This window comes from Prorops nasuta, unplaced genomic scaffold (genome assembly GCF_024137725.1).
Source record: "Prorops nasuta isolate Cenicafe-Biocafe unplaced genomic scaffold, Cenicafe_Pnas_1.2 PNAS00009, whole genome shotgun sequence".
In the NCBI taxonomy this organism is placed as follows: Eukaryota; Metazoa; Arthropoda; class Insecta; order Hymenoptera; family Bethylidae; genus Prorops; species Prorops nasuta.
The window spans coordinates 2,397,623-2,415,134 of NW_027116806.1; positions in this window are offsets into that span (position 1 = coordinate 2,397,623).

Sequence of the window (17,512 nt, forward strand, 5' to 3'; positions counted from 1 at the left end):
AAACTTTTCAATTTCTTTGGAAAATTTGGAACTTATACGGTAGCAGTAATGGGCCTGTTTATGATTATACGTGGGATCAAGTTTTTATTAGATATACCTTAGGTCATGGCTACACCTTGCACGCGGTATATGGTTGGAGTATATGTTTAATTGATGCTTTATGGGATTCCGTAACCCATCTTTTACTAAATTTAAGAAGAAATGCTGCTAGAAGAATTCTCAATCCTGCTACACAAGCACCTAATACAAATGAAAATGACATACCCCAAACAGTTATTATTAATAATGAAAATGTTGAAACACCTCCTTACCCAACAGATAATACACATCACAATTTCAGCCTCCAAAATCCCAACATTCTAGGTTCCATCAATAATAATAGAAATACTTCCAATTTGCCAAATGCGCCTATCAAAATCTCTCATCCTTATCCAATTAATTTGTACCCTTAAAAATAATTTAAGTAATATGCAAAAATTTATTTAAATTCAATATTACCATATTGTATTATACATAACCATTTATCCTTAAAATTTTCATTTTTTGTATCTACTAATTATAATCATAATAACTGAAAAATAAAATTATATTGTTTCTTTTTACAACTGTATGTATTAATTACTATACGTTGCAATCTATTATCTTTAAAATACTGCTTCTATTAGCAATCTAATAGTTCCACATTCTCAATGCATAAGATTTTTTTAATTTCACTTTGATGAAATTTATTGTAACGTAGTTTAACTATTATATCAATAAATATGTAAGTAATTTCAATTTCATATGAAATACATAATTGAATAATAAATAGTTGTTTACAATTTGATTGTGAGATGTAAGAAAGTAAGTAAATTGATGAATTACTCTCTGTACATTATTTATTGGAATTAGAGCAACACCGTTTAATACGTTTATAGTTGTTTAATTATAAATTTTCCTTTCCAATTACACATAAATAATTAATTGAAGATAGTAGATAATATAATAAACATAACATTGATTTTTTTAATAAAAACTTGACAATTACTAATGTACTTTTAGTTATAAGTAATTGATAACAGTGAAGAAGTCTCTTTAATTTTAGTAGCACTTTATAAGCTTTTCATCTGAATAATCATCTCAAATCAGCAAGCTTAATCCTCAGCAATTGTTAAATATATAAACATATGTTAATTGTATCTGGAAAAAAAACAACAATGTATACTACATTCTATATTATAAAACTCTTTATTATACTTATATAATGTCTTTTTATTTATTGATTTTTGTATTTACCCAATGTGTTAACTCAATTATTTGAATATTCGTTTTAATCTCAACGCAGTTTGATTCTCAGAGATGACACAATAACCACATTATGGTGAGTATATTCCCTTTGTTTTAATATTCAATCCACATAACTCCATTCTCAGCATTGACATAGTAAACACTTTAATATAATTTTATCTGAAACAAAATTCCAAAAAGTAATATAAAATATCTTACATGATAAAGTGTAAATGTCATGTCAACTTCTTTATTTGGTATCGTATTTACCCAATGTGTTGACTCATTGATTTGAATATTAGTCTCAATCGACACAGTTTGATTCTCAGCGAGATGACACAATAACAACATTCTATTTAGTCTCTTCCTTTATTTCAATTTTGAAAATTCCCACAGCTTCATTCTCAGCATTGACATTTGACATAGTAAATACATTATTATAATTTAATCTGAAATAAAATACCACAAAGTACCACAAAATATATATATCTTATATTTTATATTATAAAATTTATTGTTATACTTATCTAAAATGTTGAGTCCTTCATTTACTTTTAAAAATTATTTTAATGTATATTTTACAAATCTCGTCACTTTATTTATTCACTTTGGGTGCGTTCCACTTAACGTCCACAACGTTCAGAACGCCTAAAAGAACGTTCCACTTAACGATTTCGGACGTCGTAATTGTACTCAAAACGTCATAATTGACGTCATTAATAACGACCGTTTTGAACTTTCAACGCCTCTAGTCGTTAGGTAGGTCGGCGTGAGTCTTGAGATTAGCCGTGTTCTGTTATTATTGCAAGAAAACTTCAAGTACCGAGAATCTATACTTTATGTGACAGAAACTATAGAATTTCAATCTTACAGCTTGTAGTAATAACGGAACACGGCCCTGCATGTATATATCGGACCAAAAAGATCTCTTTCTCTCTCTCTCTCTCGGTTTGCGATTAATTGTTAATTAATTTTATATTCGTAAGTATTTTAACAATTTGAAAATTGTAAACGGATAATTTATTATTATGCACATATAATTATATAACATTTATTTTCAGTTAATATATCTTTTATTACATATAAAAAATGAGGCAAAAAATAACATACGTAAACGCAGATGAGAATTTATTAGTAGACGTATTTTTGTCAGACGAAGATGTATTAAGAGCACAAACTGGTGATCAACTTAATTTATTTTTTATCAATTCTCTGTATACATATTTGTACATTCAGATGATTCAATGGTATATTCTAACTCTCTATTTTTAGATGCTACTTTTGCAACAAAAGTTATGAATGAAGGTCTCAAACCCAACCCAAAGGAACGTACTAATAACAATGACATAATACAAGATAGTAACGCAACTGAATTTTATGGTGGATCAGCTGCTGATGATGATATTGATGTAGATGATCCTGAACTTGGTGAGGGACAAAAGGAAAGTAAGTTTAATTATGTTTTAATTTCATATGCAAAGTAGCTATTTATTGCCGTTAATTATTACATGTTTGAAATATTTTAGATACATCTTTGTATAGATGGTCAGCTCCTAACGTTTTATTACTATCAAGTAACACGGTAGTGTTACGCGGCAAGTAATTAAAAAAATACGAGCCGCGCGGTACTACTTACTTTTACGCGAAGATTGAACCAAACTATACCACTCGATTATTCCGATGGATATATTTTCCGATCGGTTCATTTAATGAAAATTTTAATGAAACTTTCATTATATAAATCGATTATAAGCTTTCGAATGAGACTACAAACGTCTAAATCGGTACACTCAATGCTGAGATATCAAGATTGAGCAATTACGATCAGCTATTTTAGTTTCAGCTTTTCTTCTTCTTCCGACCGAAAATTGTTTTCTCGCTCGGAAGTCTCACTCTTTCACATTAGAAGCCTATCCGCGGCATCTTCTGTCCTTCACCACCACTTTTCCGATATAGTCCGAATGTGTTCGTGCTATAGGTGTGAAACAGATTCCAATATGGCCGCAACGTAGGCGCGACGTATATCCCGAGTGGGAGTTGCAGTAGTTTGCCAATGCTGACGATCGGCAATACCTTGGCCCAATTGTAGTTGCCAATCATTCTTTCCTAGGCCTGCCATAAGGCTTCCCAAGTAGGAAAGAACGGTCGGAGCAATACCGGGACGATATAGTTATCGGAGTCGGAGTGTTGGATTAATACCGGCTGCTGTATCGGAATATAGTCGAAATGATAAGACCGGTCCATAGTTCGCTAATAGGTACATATGCAGTACTGACAATTGGCACTGGATCTGTATTTTTAAATATCTCAGTCCAAGTGTCGGATAAATACTGACTGCGGTATTGGAATATGGTCGAAATGATAAGGCCGGTCCATATCTCGACATTAAGTATAATTCTAGTAGTGTCAAACAGTACTGATTGAGTACAAAGAAATAAGCCTGAACGGTAAACCGTTGGCAGTACAGATACCGCGACTGGAAATTACACGGCTGTGATACTTCGTCGGTACCGAATGTCAGTGTTGAATCAGTATTATATGCAAAAAAAATCTTTATCTGAATTGTTGGCTTTTTGACACACATCGTTAAACGTCAGAACATTCAACTTCCATATACATCACAAGCTAGCATATAAACATTATAATTAATTTTATTGTCAACCTAGCCATACATACATAACTAACACAAACATACATATACATGAATTAATTTATATACATATACACATCAAATGTGAATAAATCTATACTCAAGAGAGAAGGGTGATAATTTACAGCATCCTGATTTCAGGGTATCGATCTCCATTGGCTCCATCAAACCTATAATCTAAGAACTAACAATGAATATACGTTTTTCGATCTGGTATATATATTCAGATCCATGTTTCACTTCAACTAACGAGAAAGTTGTGATCCTGCGCCATCTACATTTCATTCCCAGAAATATATAAGTACTATCTATATCTATGACTTTTATATATGTATATTAAGCATATGTATGAGTATTTCATAATTTTAATTTAAAAATATTTACTGTTTAGTAAAATGAATACAAATGACTTAACTCATCATAAAATTTATTGAGTTATAATACATAAAATACAAAAATTAAATATCATTGAAAATTAACATAAAATGGGACAATCATCTTTCTTTTATTAAAATGTCTAACACAGTCTCAAAATAAATAATTTATCTTAATCCACAAAGCTGGGGCATAATGATTCATTATTATCTCAATATTTTCACATATAATTGTTTCATTTAATGAATCGAAATTTAAATCACGTAAATCTATTATTTTACTTTGAATCACTTTCACAGAATCAAAATTGACACAATATTGTAAAAGCAAATTTATTTCTAGTAGTGTACGTTACTCATAGAATTTCAGAATATTCAAAAAAGAAAATATTATTTTTTCGCAATTGCCTTGAAAACTAGCAAATTTAAAGCAAAATAAACGTTATAATTAATTTTGATTTACAATCGAGAACCAAAAATATTTATATATTTAAAAAGTATTATATTTATTAAGTTATATTAAGAAATGAGTTTTATCAACTAATTCAGTTTTCATTAATCTTCCTGTAATTTTCTTTTTCTTCCTCCCTCACGATCCCCAGCTCCGGATAGCCAACGACTTATTCTTGATACAACACCTTCTACAGTTACTTGGCCAGGAAAAGCTAAGTGTAATGAGTCTAAAGCATTTATGAATTATAAAACAAAAATACAGAAGTTGATGTAAAAAACTTAAATAAGGTATTAAAAAAATTACCTAACATGCATTTGTAAACATTTGTTGCTATAAAACTGCGTTTTTTGGTTCCGAATGCTGAAGAGCGTTCACAAGCACTGTATAAAAGTTGAACATCCTTAGACATTATTGCCTTCAATACTTTAGGTATTGCCTCCTTAAATGTTGAACACATATTCATATTTTGTAAGAAAATGGTTTCTGGAAAAATTAATTTAAGTTAATTACATATGATAAAACTTATACGAATTTCCTATAAACCTACCATTTGTTCATTTAAAATACTTTCATCTTCTAATTTTTCATTTAATGTTTCGAAATCTTCTAAAGTTTTTACTGGGAAATGAAGACCAAATATATTTTCCATAGTCTTATTTTTCTGTATTACTTTTAAACCATAATTTAAATTTAAATTATTTTGTAAAATTTTAAAATTATTATTAATTTCTGCCTGCAGACGACGTGTAGAATTTTTAATCTCTTTGCTTAATGTATCCAGTTTTCTATTCAGCATATCTATAAATTCATTGATTTTTTTATAAGTTGATATATACTACTATTGAAAACTATTTTAGTGTAGTTGTCATGCAAATAAACTCATTATTATAATCTTATGTTATAACTATTATTAGTAATAGACTGCGTACATTATCTAATTACCCTGAACATTTGAAGTCGATTAGCAGTTTACGTAATGAGATAGTTTTCTTAAAGTTTGAAACATTTACACAAGGAACAAAAGCTATTTTGGATTCTAATTGATTAAATGGCTTCAAATGTTGAGATTATGGTGATTACGCAGTACATTATTAATAATAAGTAAAATTTTAAAACCTTCCAATGATTATATTTGCTTAATAATTACTATAAACGAAAATAATCTATATATGTTATACCATTATCAATTTGATATGCTGTTATATCCTTATTTGATGGTTCTGCAAACTTATTGTTATTGCAATCTTTTGTTTTCTTTATATTACCGGAACAGACACTAGTGGAGCTACCTAAAAATAATAAGACGCATACATAAAAGGTACACTTATTCTTATGTTGATCGTACAAACATATATTAAATACTAACAAAGAAATTATGAAAGCGAAAGACTGTTAGAAAGAGTGTTCTGTACTGTACACATTATTAATGATTTAAACACAGCTTTACGAGTGATATAAATTAATACTTACTATCAGAAGAGATATCTGACTCTTCGTAGTCTTTATCAGTGCAAATTCTGTTTAATGAATTCAAAATTCTCTCTGTACTTGATTTGGAAAATGTCTCAACTTTGCTTTTGCTTGGAGCATTTGAATGTGAACTCTCGCTTTCAACATCTAATTTGTATAGTGCTCTTTTTAAACGCCTCATTCCTTGTGCATAAGTCTCTATAAACAAATAAATTATTAAAGAGTAATAAGTTTCTGAAAAGTTACTTAAAAGATAGTAGAAAAGTATAGTAGTTTATTGGTTAGATATTTATTTAGAAAACTATGTATATCTAGAAATTATCTAATAAATTTAATAATAAAAAAATAAAAATGTTATAGCAATATATATACTTACTTGCTTCTGCTATTATTTTAACTGGATAAAGCTGCCAATTTTTATCTGGCTTTTTGCATTCCTTTACCCATTTACTTATCCACTGATATTGTAATTTGTCTGGGTAATAACAAAATAAAGAATCTTTATCCTTCTTTAACCATGTATACGGAATTAATTCTATTTGGTCTTTCCCATTTTCATCTTTCTGATAAAAGTCAATTATAACATATAGCTGAGTCATTTTTGTTATTCGTTTAAAAATTTTTTGTGCAGTAAGTTTGGTTTGTAGGCAAAAATAAAATATTTGTCTTCTTCTATGTAGTATGCAGCACATGTATCTTAGACTATCCATTAACACTAAATTATAAAGGCTTAGGCTAGCCGTTAAACAAGTACCACTAGAACAGTATTGCCAACTCTCACCAATTATTTTAAATATATTTTTGAAATATCTATTAGTTCCCAGCAGTATGTAATAATGCAATGGCATAATATTCTGCATCTGAAGTAGGAAGTAATAAGCATTTTTGTTTAATTTTGCGAAATGAATAAATAATTGATGTATCAGCAATGTCTTTAACCTTGAAAATTCCAATATTGGACGATGTACATGGATAGCAAAATGCTTTTTTTTGTAATTTAAAAATACGTCCTTTTATAAACATATTGGTTAATAAATATGAAAACTTTGTCCCATTTTCTGCATAAATTTCTTCTATTTTAAAAATATTTCCATCTTCAAGTATTACTATATTATCAGGTTTACTAGCTTTTATAACCATGCCATTATAAATCACTTTTTCCAATTCGTTATTTCGATTATATTGAACGTTAGCTTCATTTGAATTTATTTCGGTTATAGGTTTTAAGAGTGAATGCGATTTAGAAACAGTATTAAAATTGAATTGTACTTCGCATATACGCATAGACAATTGTTCTAATGGGTTATGCGGAGTACGGATTAATTTCTTTAATATTCCCAATTTATTTTCAAAGGAAAAAGCTGAGTAGCTGGGTAAGGCAGCTTGCATATATGTTACATCATCTGAAATGTGTAATAGGTTATGAAAATTCATAACTTGAATGTCTTTACCATAGAAAGTTGGTGCAATTTGGATAAACTTGGTTAATAATATTTTTGCATAATCAGCTTGTTCGACTGCCAAATTCGAACTTAAAATTCTACATGCAACAAACAAAAGCATAAAATGTTTATACGCACTTTTAGGAAGTATTTCACGTAAAGGAATGAAGCTGGCGTACAACAGGAAGAATCTGTACTGGGTTGCCTTCCAATTTGTAAGATCATTCAAATCGAATAATTTTCTTTGAAATTCTATCGTTATCCATGGGGAAAAAGATAGAAGATGCTCGCGTAATTTTTTTCGACTTTCCTGGTGTAACTTGCATATACCTGGTTTAAGCCATTTTTCTAGTAACGTTTTACTAACTCCCAAAAACAATAGATGCATGCTATCAAGCAAAACACCTTTAACAATATTAAAGTTCTGCAACTGAAGAAGAGGTGAAGTCAAACCTTCTTTATGGTGCTGAGGTTGCCGTTGTGTTAAGAAGGATTCGTTAGTACGTCTTTCACAGTTTATTTCTGGAAACACTCGTTTACCTGCCACAGTTTCTGCTTTTATTTCACATCTTTTGCAAGAATAAAATGCGGTATGTCCTTTGATACATTTTATGAACGCTCGTGCTGGTGTATCACACGTAAAAGCCAATATGTTAAAACAATATTTTTTCTTGTTGATATATATTCCATTTAATGTTAACTGATTAGCTTCCTGGATAAAATCTGACAAGTATTCTGTTATTGATGGAGGTTTTTCGTGGCCCCAAAAGAGTGCTATAACAAAAGGCTTACAGTTATAGTTTTTGTGAAAAATTTGTCCTAAAATTGGCCAGAATTCTTGACTTGAACGATTATAAATATTAGTTCCATCAACATTGATTAATAATTTTATTTCTGCTTCCTTATAATTGCTGGTGTCAATTATTCTTCTTAAATTACTTTCTATTCCAAAGTAGCGAAATTTACCTTTCGAAAATTTAATAACTGGTTTTAATTGATTATATATTTTCTTCGTTTCTAGTAAAGTTTCGGCACAACTAGGTACATCAAGACCTTCGGATTTCAATATATGTAAAAGACCAGTTATCAATTTATTATTCACTTTACTAATATTTTCTAAAAAGAAATATTTTAATTTTTCTTTTAGTGTAGGACAATTATAGGTTATGTTTCCGTTATATTCTTCCGTATCGTTAGTTTGATTTGCACCACTACTGTTATTTACATCTGCACTTTCATTTACACTAATCGAAGACACAGAATTATCATTGACTCTTAATGATTCTGAAGAAGCACTGAAACTGTTTGATAAATGCGATGAACTAAAGGACGAAAATGATAACGATTTCCTACTTGTACTATTAATAAGTCTGTACATTTTCACATACTTATAACTTCGAGACAGTGACATTTCCGTTACTACAATTATTCAAGATAGGTAACTTTTCTCAGCTCTGAAATAATTTCAAATTTAAGTAAATGTTTAGATGTTAGAAGTATGTACCTACTAATCAGGATGGTCAGATGATCGCTACTGATCAATCGTTACTACGGAAGCTTACACTTTACAACTCTCGCTTTATATTGAGTATGTTTACTCACAAGTTGTTTTTTTCGGATCGCGACGATGGCTTCTTTGCCAAACACTACAAGTTTTTTGATGGTCGGTATATTTAACATTTTGTATTATTGTATTTGGTTTGATGTAGAATTCAATTTCGTGTGCGATATTCGGTAAGAAAAACTTATATTTATTGTACTGTAATGGACAGTAAAAGTTGTTAAACTAAAAAAGGATAAGAAAACAGCACTTCAAAACTTTATGAAAAATAGAATTAGTGAGTATAGTAAAATAACGCAAATCCTAAGTCCCGTCTCATCATTAAAAAAATAAATATGTGTAGATTTTAGTCTAAAATATCTTTATGGAAGAAATTTGATAGTAGAAAAAATTATCTGCTAGTACTATAATCCATGCTGATAAACTTTATATTCCCAGTAAAGAAACAGTACTTTACCAAGATCGATTAAACACTGATAAACGGTATTGTACATATATCGAAATTAAGAGGATTACGATACTTATTCAATACTTAAATAATAGTACCGATTAGGTACAGAGTTCCGATGCTTAATCAATGTTGTATTAAAGTACTTGCTGTATCTTGAGTCCTAATATCATATCAATATTGATACGATAATACATTGGTATAATTTCAATACTCTTCCAACACTGTTAATCGAATATTGTTTAATTATACATTGCCAACATTGGGACGGACGTAAGCTTCGGAAAGCGTCCGGCAATTCCTACTTGGGTTGGCCCAAGTATGGTCCGTTGATAAACCGAGCTAAAAGCCAATATTGGCACAAGTTTGAACTTCAACGTCAATCCAAGTTTGGCGGAATCCTCGGCACAGCTTTGGCACAATATAAATGCCAATCGTTGGTTTTCATATTTATACCAAAGCTGGGCCTGTCTATAAAGCAGTAACGAGCCAGCATTGTTTGCCAGTATTGACTCAGTCCTTTCAACTTTTTATAACCCAATACTGACAACAAGGCTGGCGCAGGTTTGGCACGAAATTGAATGCCAATCGTTGGCCTTCCTGTCAATTACAACACTGGGCCAACCTAAAAGCCTTTAACCAACCAGTATCGTCTGCCAATGCTAAAGTTTAGTTTATAATTATAGAGAGAGCAAGCTCGGCACAGCTTTGGCACAACATTGAACGCCAATCATTGGTTTTCATATTTATTCCAAAGCTGGGTCAGTCCATAAAGCAGTAACGAGCCAGCATTGTTTGCCAGTATTGACTCAGTGCTTTCAACTTTTTATAACCCAATACTGACAACAAGGCTGGGGCAAGTTTGGCACGAAATTGAATGCCAATCGTTGGCCTTCCTGTCAATTACAACACTGGGCCAACCTAAAAGCCTTTAACAAACCAGTATTGTCTGCCAATGCTAAAGTTTAGTTTATAATTATAGAGAGAGTAAACTCGGCACAGCTTTGGCACAACATTGAATGCCAATCGTTGGTTTTCATATTTTGATACCAAAGCTAAGTATTGACTCAGTGCTTTCAACTTTTTATAACCCAATACTGACAACAAGGCTGGCGCAAGTTTGGCACGAAATTGAATGCCAATCGTTGGCCTTCCTGTCAATTACAACACTGGCCCATTCTAAAAGCCTTTAACAAACCAGTATTGTCTGCCAATGCTAAAGTTTAGTTTATAATTATAGAGATAGCAAGCTCGGCACAGCTTTGGCACAACATTGAACGCCAATCGTTGGTTTTCATATTTATACCAAAGCTGGGCCAGTCCTTAAAACAGTAACGAGCCAGCATTGATTGCCAGTATTGACTCAGTCCTTTCAACTTTTTATAACTCAATACTGACAACAAGGCTGGCGCAAGTTTGGCACGAAATTAGATCCCAATCGTTGGCCTTCCTGTCAATTACAACACTGGGCCAACCTAAAAGCCTTTAACAAACCAGTATCGTCTGCCAATGCTAAATTTTAGTTTATAATTTTAGAGAAAGCAAGATCGGGACAGCTTTGGCACAACATTGATCGTTAATCTTGAAAACTTGTGAATTTTGTAGCTAATACATATTTATTTTGTGGTAATTATTTCTAATAACATTTTAGCCATAAATAATAATTACATACGTTCATTTTTCTTCAACATATACAACATTGCTGCGCCAATAACGTGTTGAAGCTAGTTTATACTATGCCCGCTACCCCTTCCCCCACAATAAAGTATAATATTGGTATATCCCGTTTCCTAATATGATCGGAGGAAATTGAAAGGGGTGGTAAAAAATTAAATTCTAAGACGAAAGTTCATATACCATTTTTTTATGTGAGCCCTCTTTTTCGAGTTATTAAAAAAAGACGTCGACCAATCAGAGCCCGAGGAAAGACATCAATCGATTCAAAAGTGCGTCGAGATCGTGAATTTAAAGCAGTTATTAGATAATTTAAATTAGTCTACCTGCAACAATTAAATTATTTTGCAACATTGTTATTATTTATTTCATTTAATAGAATCAAATTATCCCTATTTATTTCTCTATTATCGCAAGCTTCAGTGAGTTTAATAGATCTAATAGTAAGCACAGTCGCTGGTCTTTTCTCGCGTTCTGATTGGTGGACGTTTTTGGTTAATAACTCGAAAAAGACGGTTCACATAAAAAAAATGGTATATGAACTTTCGTCTTGTAATTTTACCTTTTTTCACCACTTTCATTTTCCCCCCGTCTATTAGGACACGGGGTATACCAATATTATACTTTATAGTGGGGGAAGGGGTAGCGGGCATAGTAAAGACTAGCTTCAACACGTTATTGGCACAGCAACGTCATTTGTTACTGAGGCAGTTTGTGCATAACGAAGCAGCGCTCAAGACGGTACCAGTCAATTTCTTAAATTGTATTTTTACAATTAATCAACTTTAAGAACGGGGAAATCTATAGAAAAACTGAAAGAATCAACGAAAGTAGTGATTGTGCAATTTGAAACACCTAGAAATGACAAGGTATTATTGGATTATGTTCTGCCAGCTTGGTTAAATCGTGAGAATAATGAATGGTTCTGCAAATATCCAAACAAAAAACATGAAAGCAAAATAGAAGAATACATAAAATCAGATAAAGAACCAGAATCTTCATGGAAATCGTACAGAGTAAAACTTATTCAAGAAGCAAGTAAGGCAGGGCTCGGAACGGTTTGCAACTTTAAACTGATTTCCAAGCTCTATCCCCTCCACCAAGTCACGTGGGCTTGCAGTCGCTGGTCTTAGCTGCGCGCGCAAGCCTAAGCCAGGTGCGGCGCACGTAATTATTATGGTTCAGATAAAACACGTGGCACCAAATTAATGTTTATCAGCAATAGTATTATTGTTTATGCTGAAAAATATCCATATGAATAAAAACGTTACATTAGTATAAATTATGTACCATTTATAGGCTTAACGTCATTTTAAATATAGTATTACAAAATAATATAAGTCGAAAGTGTTACACTAATGTAATTATTTGATTTTAATAAACATTAAATTTATTCGATCTATAAAAGAATAGTGCTATGGCCCTGTGTATTGAATTTGTAACTATTAAAAGTACGCTAATTGCAGTATTATTTTCCATATTGTAGTTCTGCTGCTAAAAATAAATATGTGTACAAATACAATAATATTTACCATTTTTTTTACATGAAAGATATACCTGTACTTATATACCTATCTACTTTAATGATGTAGACAGTTTCAATAATCAAATGACAGATTCTTAATAGATTTCTACATCACCCAGGAGGTTCATTGCAGATTAATATTGTTCTACTTCCTTCAGGATCAAAAGAAACTGGTTTTGTAAAATATTTCCCGGCCTTCTTATTTAGAAAGTTAAATTTCCAATTTAAATCATCAATATCCTCATTAAAATTTCTAAGAGAATATCCATCAGGCATTATTTCATCAGGATTTGTGATGAGTGGATCTTCTGGGGCACCCGTCCACTTCACTCCTGGTATAGGGTTGTTCTGATAGAATGCGCGGCGCTGATTTGCCGGAGTCGCCGAATCTGACATGGCGACAACAACCTCTCTTAAATTTGACAGAATTATCTGTTCGCTCTGTGGGATAAATTTGCCGGTGTCAGTGTAATTATCAGCTGCTAAGGCTGGAACATACGTCTTTGAAAATACTCTGACATTTCCTACTGCATTAATTATCGTGCTAATATGATCTGGCATTATCATAATGGCTTTTGCCATCTGTATCCATTCTTCGCTCAGGGGTTTGTATTTATATTCTTCAGTATCTTTAACAGTTGCAGTCACAGCGCGCTGTGTGTGTTGAACTTTAGCCTGAATTAAACATAGGCCAATACGGTATAACTGATAGATGGTGCCACGAATTGGTACATTTGCAAATTAATATATACTTGCAAATATGTTCAAGGTTGAGAAACCTATCGCACGAGTAGTCACGGTAATCGTAATAGCTCTTAAGGTATTATGAGCTTCTAAGCGATCAAGCGCTGACATACTATAATCTTTCACACCTGGATATAACTTCTTCCGCAATTCCTCATTGAGGATAGCATCCGATTCCTTATTCTTTTCCGTTCTATATGATTCATATCGCTTGGATTGATAGGATTTTCGTGAAGTGCTTGCGCGGGTACCGGGCTGTCGCCCGCGAACAGGTGGTGGTTGTACCTGTCTCCTTGCCATCTCGTAGGCCCTGCCAGCGTCGTCTTCTTGTACGAATGAAGCATCGTACCACCCAGGAGGTACTTTTAATGATGCATCTTTTTTAAGTAGTATCCCCAGTAGGTTAAATTTAATCCACTGTAATTAACAACACGAGAAATTAAAAATTAATTTGGTTTATATGTTGTGATTGGAGGAACTATGAAAAAGAAGTATCTATCTCGCTGTGTTAGTCAAATATGTTTTCATAAGAGTAGCCAAAGTGGAATCATTCATGGAAAACCGTAAATCATTTTTAATTTGTTTCAGTTTCGAAAGTAAACATATTCACGCAAATAGGTAGATTTAAACAGAACAAATTTTGCGCCTAAAATTTCTGAAAAGACATAGAATTGCTTCTTAAAGTTGCAAGTATTTGGAGCAGATTCTTGAAGTAAATATTTACAGACGGCAATGTGAGGAATAGTATTAAATACTAAATCATGCCTAAACATATATTAAAATTTGCACCGAAAGAATTAATACGTCTGATCAACTGAGAAATAGACTGTTTTGACGTTTGCAATTAATAATTGACATTATGAAGGTGATTCGTTAAGCTATTGTTATTAAAGCTAATTCACAAGGAGAATGCATATTTTTTGTTCTATAAGAAATTTTGAAACTTTCGCTGGTTTTTAATAATAAATAAGACGCGATTTTATGAGAATGTGTACAACTGTACGCACACTATTTTAAGCAAATTCACACCTACATGTAATTTTAATGTGATATATTTAGTGAACTGCTAGAAGGGATGTTACTTTCATATAGTGTTTTGGAAAGCTCTTGAGATAAGCTAAAAGAATATGCAATAAAAAATAGTAGGTTATTTAAAAAAATTCAAGGTGACCTTCATATGTTTTTCAAACACAATTTGAAAATCAAACTAATGATAACATTTTATTTCTCCTTCTGAACCATAAATCTTTTGTATGAAAGATTTTTTGAAAAATTATTGGATTTCGAAATAATCAGCTGGAAACTTTTGTAACGAACACCCTGTGTTGTTATTATACTCAGGAGGTTGACTAGAAGATTTAAATATTTTAGTATCATTTTCAGTCTCCTAACGAACTTTTTCAGTATAACAACAATGTGATTGACATTGCCAAATATCAGCAAGTGTTCGATAGATGATTATTGCCGTTTAAAGTGTCACAATAAACTGTCATTAGAACGGATTAGTCGAATAGGTCTCCGGTTGGGCGATTTTGTAATTTAGAGGTCGAAATAAATCTTCTCTTCTTTCTTTTGTTCATCAAAAATTGATTCCTTTTGAAAGCAAGTGATATCAATTTCTTCCTTGATTTTGCTGGTTTTGTGTGATATATTCTCTAATTTATTGACAGTGAGAGTGATAAAATGAGTAGAAATCAAAAATATAATCAACCTTTCAACAGCTGCTGGGAAGACTAATTCTTCGCTTATATATCCAACAAAACGGTATGTCTGATTTGCCATTATGAGCCATCCATAGTTTCTAAATTTACTATAGAAAAACATTATTTTTCAAAACACATGTCGAAATATAATCATTCAATTTATAAAGATGATGAAAGACGAAATTTAATAGAAGGATTGAAATTAGATCTTAAACAATATTCTGATGAACCTCCAAATTTGGATATTGCTGCCCAAACATCCTCATTTGCTCGTAAAGCTTCCTACGATATTTCTTTGCTTATTGCTCACCGTGGTAGGCCTTTTGTTGATGGCGAATTTATTAAATCGTGTCTTCTTAAAGCAGTAAATGCATTTGGAGGATCTTTGACGGTTGATGATGTTCTTCAAATTCCATTGAGCGATAAAACGGTTGCTTCCCGAGGCAAGTAATAGCTGGTTCTATTGAAGAAAAATTGAAATCTCTGCTACAATCGTGTGTATATTTTTCATTGTGCCTCGACGAAAGTACTGACAAACGTCATGTCAGTCAATTAAGTATGTTTGTGCGCATTGTACAAGATGACTTTTCTTATACTGAAGAGTTATTAGATTTCTTCCCGTTACATGGTACAATGACAGGTGCAGATATTTTTAGCGCGGTAGAAAACACTTTTGAAAAATTTAATATTAATTTTTCCAAGTGTTCATGCATCGTTACGGATGGTGCACCGCCTATGGTAGGAACTAGAATAGGATTTGCTGGGCAGCTATTTCAAAGAAATATAAAGTTCCTTTAATGCATTGCATTATTCATCAAGAAGCATTATGTGGAAAAGCAATAAAGATTATTGCTGCAATGAAAATGGTAACAAAAATGATAAATTTCATTAAAGGAGAAATAGATCATTAACTCATCGTCAATTTAAATTATTTTTAGCTGAGCACGATTTACTCTATAAGGATATACCTTTATATTCTGATGTTCGTTGGCTTAGTGCAGGGCAATGTTTAGAAAGGTTTTTCGCTTTAAAGAATGAAATAATGATGTTCTTGCAAAGTATAGCAATGACATCAACAATGTATAATGAGTTCAAATCATTCTTGGAAGATATAGATTCCCTTTGTGAGCTAGCATTAATAACTGATTTAACAAATCATCTTAACATCTTGAATTATAAATTGCAAACATCAAAACAATCTATTTCTCAATTAGTCAGTCATATCGATTCCTTCATAGCGAAATTAAATATGCTTATGCATGATTTAATATATAATAGCTTTTATCACTTTCCCGCATGTAAATATTTACTGGAAGAATCTGCTCCAAATACTTGCGACTTTAAGAAACACTTCTATATCCTTCAATTGATTATTGAAGAATTCACTACTCGTTTTAAAGATTTGCAAGGTCTTAGAAAGGATTTAATTTTATATGAAAATGTCTTCTTTGTACCTATTGAGGAGCAAAATGTAACCTTACGGGAAGAACTTTGCGACTTACAAAATGATATTTCTTTGCATTATTTAAAAAATAAATTTCAGAACTCATTAGAAATTTTTAAAACCTTGCCAAAAGACAAATATCCTTTTCTAAGAAGTTTTGGGATCAGGATATTTTCTATATTTGGATCCACCTATTTGTGTGAATGTTCGTTTTCTAAAATGAAACAAATCAGGAATGATTTACGGTCTTCCATGAATGATTCCACTTTGACTGCTCTTATGAGAACATATTTAACTCGAAATAGATACTTCTTCGTTAGTTCCTCCAGTCACAACATATAAACCAAATTAAGTTTTAACTTCTCTTGTTGTCAATTACAGTGGATTAGACCTATTGGGGATACCACTTACAAAAAAAAATGCATCATTAATAGTACATCCTGGGTGATGTGGAAATCTATTAAGAATCTGTCATTTGATTATTGAAACTGTCTACATCATTAAAGTAGATAGGTATATAAGTACAGGTATATCTTTCATGTAAAAAAAATGGTAAATATTATTGTATTCGTACGCATACTTATTTTTAGTAGCAGAACTACAATAAGGAAAATAATACTGCAATTTGCGTAATTTTAATAGTTATAAATTCAATACGCAGGGCCATAGCACTATTCTTTTATAGATCGAATAAATTTAATGTTTATTAAAATCTACTAATTACATTAGTGTAACACATTTTCGACTTATTGTTTGG